The sequence below is a fragment of the Eleutherodactylus coqui genome, chromosome 8 (assembly GCF_035609145.1).
Source record: "Eleutherodactylus coqui strain aEleCoq1 chromosome 8, aEleCoq1.hap1, whole genome shotgun sequence".
NCBI lineage: Eukaryota > Metazoa > Chordata > Amphibia > Anura > Eleutherodactylidae > Eleutherodactylus > Eleutherodactylus coqui.
In genome coordinates, this window is record NC_089844.1 from 206,328,291 (window position 1) to 206,333,458 (window position 5,168).

A 5,168-nucleotide genomic window follows, 5' to 3' on the forward strand; every position below is an offset into this window, starting at 1 on the left:
GCCCGGACGGACCCCCTGACTGTAATGGTGTCCGCCCTCCACCACCCCGGACGGACCCCCTGACTGTAATGGTGTCCGCTCTCCACCACCCCGGGTGGACCTCCTGACTGTAGTGATGTGCGCTCTCCAGCACCCCGGACGGATCCCACTGATTGTAATGGTGTCCACCCTCCACCCTCAATTATCCTGGACGGACTCCCTAACTGTAATGGTGTCCGCACTCCACCAGCCCGGACGGACCCCCAGACCGTAATGGTGTCCGCCCTCCACCAGCCCGGACGGACCCCCTGACTGTAATGTTGTCCGCCTTCCACCAGCCCGGACGGACCCCCTGACTGTAATGGTGTCCGCCCTCCACCACCCCGGACGGACCCCCTGACTGTAATGGTGTCCGCTCTCCACCACCCCGGACGGACCTCCTGACTGTAATGGTGTCCACCCTCCATCATTCCGGACAGACCCCCTGACTGTAATGGTATCTGCTCTCCACCACCCCGGGCGGACGCCCTGACTGTAATGGTGTCCGCTCTCCACCACCCCGGGCGGACCCCCTGACTGTAATGGTGTCCGCTCTCCACCACCCCGGACGGACCCCCTGACTGTAATGGTGTCCGCCCTCCACAACCCCGGACGGACCCCCTGACTGTAATGGTATCTGCTCTCCACCACCCCGGGCGGACGCCCTGACTGTAATGGTGTCCGCTCTCCATCATCCCGGACAGACCCCCTGACTGTAATGGTGTCCGCTCTCCACCCGCCCCGGATGGACCCACTGACTATAATGTGTCCGCTCTCCACCGCCCCGGACGGACCCACTGACTGTAATGGTGTCCGCTCTCCACCAAACCAGACGGACCCCCTGACTGTAATGTATCCACTCTCCACCCCCCCGGACGGACCCACTGACTGTAATGGTGTCCGCTCTCCACCACCCCGGACGGACCCCCTGACTGTAATGGTGTCCGCTCTCCACCACCTGGACGGACCCCCTGACTGTAATGGTGTCTGCTCTCCACCACCCCGGACGGACCCCCTGACTGTAATGGTGTCCCCTCTCCACCACCCCGGATCGACCCCTGACTGTAATGGTGTCCGCTCTCCACCCCCCCCGGACGGACCCCCTGACTGTAATGGTGTCCGCTCTCCACCCCCCCGGACGGACCCCCTGACTGTAATGGTGTCCGCTCTCCACCACCCCGGACGGACCCCCTGACTGTAATGGTGTCGGCTCTCCACCAACCCGGACCGACCCCTGACTGTAATGGTGTCGGCTCTCCACCACCCCGGACGGACCCCCTGACTGTAATGGTGTCGGCTCTCCACCACCCCGGACGGACCCCCTGACTGTAATGGTGTCGGCTCTCCACCACCCCGGACGGACCCCCTGACTGTAATGGTGTCGGCTCTCCACCACCCCGGACGGACCCCCTGACTGTAATAGTGTTGGCTCTCCACCGCCCCGGACGGACCCCCTGACTGTAATGGTGTCCGCCCTCCACCACCCCGGATGGACCCCCTGACTGTAATAGTGTCCGCTCTCCACCACCCCGGACGGACCTCCTGACTGTAAAAGTGTCCGTCCTCCACCCCCCCTTTCCCGGACCGACCCACTGACTGTAATGGTGTCCGCTCTACACCCGCCCCGGACGGACCCCGACTGTAATGGTGTCCACCCTCCATCATCCCGGACGGACCCCCTGACTGTAATGGTGTCCGCTCTCCACCCGCCCCGGACGGACCCCGACTGTAATGGTGTCCACCCTCCATCATTCCGGACAGACCCCCTGACTGTAATGGTATCCGCTCTCCACCACCCCGGCGGACCCCCTGACTGTAATGGTGTCCGCTCTCCACCACCCCGGGCGGACCCCCTGACTGTAATGGTGTCCGCCCTCCACCACCCCGGACGGACCCCCTGACTGTAATGGATCCGCTCTCCACCGGCCCCGGACGGACCCACTGACTGTAATGGTGTCCGCTCTCCATCATCCCGGAGAGACCCCCTGACTGTAATGGTGTCCGCTCTCCACCCGCCCCGGACTGACCCACTGACTGTAATGGTGTCCGCTCTCCACCAAACCAGACGGACCCCCTGACTGTAATGTATCCACTCTCCACCACTCCGGACCGACCCCCTGACTGTAATGGTGTCTGCTCTCCACCACCCCGGACGGACCCCCTGACTGTAATGGTGTACGCTCTCCACCACCCCGGACGGACCCCCTGACTGTAATGGTGTCCGCTCTCCACCACCCCGGACGGACCCCCTGGCTGTAATGGTGTCCGCCCTCCACCACCCCGGACGGACCCCCTGACTGTAATGTATCCGCTCTCCACCGGCCCCGGACGGTCCCCCTGACTGTAATGGTGTCCGCTCTCCACCACCCCGGATGGACCCCCTGACTGTAATGGTGTCCGCTCTCCACCGGCCCCGGACGGACCCCCTGACTGTAATGGTGTCCGCTCTCCACCGGCCCCGGACGGACCCCCTGACTGTAATGGTGTCCGCTCTCCACCGGCCCCGGACGGACCCCCTGACTGTAATGGTGTCCGCTCTCCACCGGCCCCGGACGGACCCCCTGACTGTAATGGTGTCCGCTCTCCACCGGCCCCGGACGGACCCCCTGACTGTAATGGTGTCCGCTCTCCACCGGCCCCGGACGGACCCCCTGACTGTAATGGCGTCCGCTCTCAACTGGCCCCGGACGGACCCCCTGACTCTAATGGTGTCCGCTCTCGACTGGCCCCGGACGGACCCCCTGACTGTAATGGTGTCCGCTCTCCACCGGCCCCGGACGGACCCCCTGACTGTAATGGTGTCCGCTCTCCACCCGCCCCGGACGGACCCCCTGACTGTAATGGTGTCCGCTCTCCACCCGCCCCGGACGGACCCCCTGACTGTAATGGTGTCCGCTCTCCACCCGCCCCGGACGGACCCCCTGACTGTAATGGTGTCCGCTCTCCACCCGCCCCGGACGGACCCCCTGACTGTAATGGTGTTGGCTCTCCACTCGCCCCGGACGGACCTACTGACTGTAATGGTGTCCGCCCTCCATCACCCCGGACAGACCCCCTGACTGTAATGGTGTCCGCTCTCCACCACCCCGGACGGACCCCCTGACTGTAATGGTGTCCGCTCTCCACCACCCCGGACAGACCCCCTGACTGTAAAGGTGTCTGCTCTCCACCACCCCGGACGGACCCCCTGACTGTAAGGTGTCCGCTCTCCACCACCCCGGACGGACCCCCTGACTGTAATGGTGTCCGCTCTCCACCACCCCGGACGGACCTCTTGACTGTAATAGTGTCCGCTCTCCACCCCCCCGGGCGGACCCCCTTACTATATTGTATCCGCTCTCCATCCCCCCCCCTCGGACGGACCCACTGACTGTAATGGTGTCTGCCCTCCACCACCCCGGACGGACCCACTGACTGTAATGGTGTCCGCTCTCCACCACCCCGGACGGACCCCCTGACTGTAATGTATCCGCTCTCCACCACCCCGGACGGATCACAATGACTGTAATGGTGTCCACCCTCCACCACCCCGGACGGACCCCCTGACTGTAATGGTGTCCGCTCTCCACCACCCTGGACGGACCTCTGACTGTAATGGTGTCCGCTCTCCACCACCCCGGACCGACCCCCTGACTGTAATGGTGTCCGCTCTCCACCACCCCGGACCGACCCCCTGACTGTCATGGTGTCCGCTCTCCACCACCCCAGACGGACCCCCTGACTGTAATGGTGTCCGCTCTCCATCATCCCGGACGGACCATCTGACTGTAATGGTGTCCACTCTCCCCCACCCCGGACGCATCACACTGACTGTAATGGTGTCCGCCCTCCACCCTCCATTATCCCGGACGGACCGACTGACTGTAATGGTGTCCGCCCTCCACCACCCCGGACGGACCCCCTGACTGTAATGTATCCGCTCTCCACCACCCCGGACGGACCCCCTGACTGTAATGTATCCGCTCTCCACCACCCCGGACGGACCCCCTGACTGTAATGGTGTCTGCCCTCCACCACCCCGGACGGACCCCTTGACTGTAATGCTGTCCACTCTCCAGCGCCTCGGACGGACCCCGACTGTAATGGTGTCCACCCTCCATCATCCCGGACGGACCCCCTGACTAATGTATCCGTTCTCCACTACCCCGGACGGATCCCCTGACTGTAATGTATCGGCTCTCCACCACCCCGGACGGATCACACTGACTGTAATGGTGTCCACCCTCCATCACCCCGGACGGACCCCCTGACTGTAATGGTGTCCACTCTCCACCACCCCGGACGGACCTCCTGACTGTAATGATGTGCGCTTTCCAGCACCCCGGACGGATCCCACTGAGTGTAATGGTGTCCACCCTCCACCCTCAATTATCCTGGACGGACTCCCTAACTGTAATGGTGTCCGCCCTCCACCAGCCCGGACGGACCCCCTGACCGTAATGGAGTCCGCCCTCCACCAGCCCGGACGGACCCCCTGACTGTAATGTTGTCCGCCTTCCACCAGCCCGGACGGACCCCCTGACTGTAATGGTGTCCGCCCTCCACCACCCCGGACGGACCCCCTGACTGTAATGGTGTCCGCTCTCCACCACCCCGGACGGACCTCCTGACTGTAATGGTGTCCACCCTCCATCATTCCGGACAGACCCCCTGACTGTAATGGTATCTGCTCTCCACCACCCCGGGCGGACGCCCTGACTGTAATGGTGTCCGCTCTCCACCACCCCGGGCGGACCCCCTGACTGTAATGGTGTCCGCTCTCCACCACCCCGGACGGACCCCCTGACTGTAATGGTGTCCGCCCTCCACAACCCCGGACGGACCCCCTGACTGTAATGGTATCTGCTCTCCACCACCCCGGGCGGACGCCCTGACTGTAATGGTGTCCGCTCTCCATCATCCCGGACAGACCCCCTGACTGTAATGGTGTCCGCTCTCCACCCGCCCCGGATGGACCCACTGACTATAATGTGTCCGCTCTCCACCGCCCCGGACGGACCCACTGACTGTAATGCTGTCCGCTCTCCACCAAACCAGACGGACCCCCTGACTGTAATGTATCCACTCTCCACCCCCCCGGACGGACCCACTGACTGTAATGGTGTCCGCTCTCCACCACCCCGGACGGACCCCCTGACTGTAATGGTGTC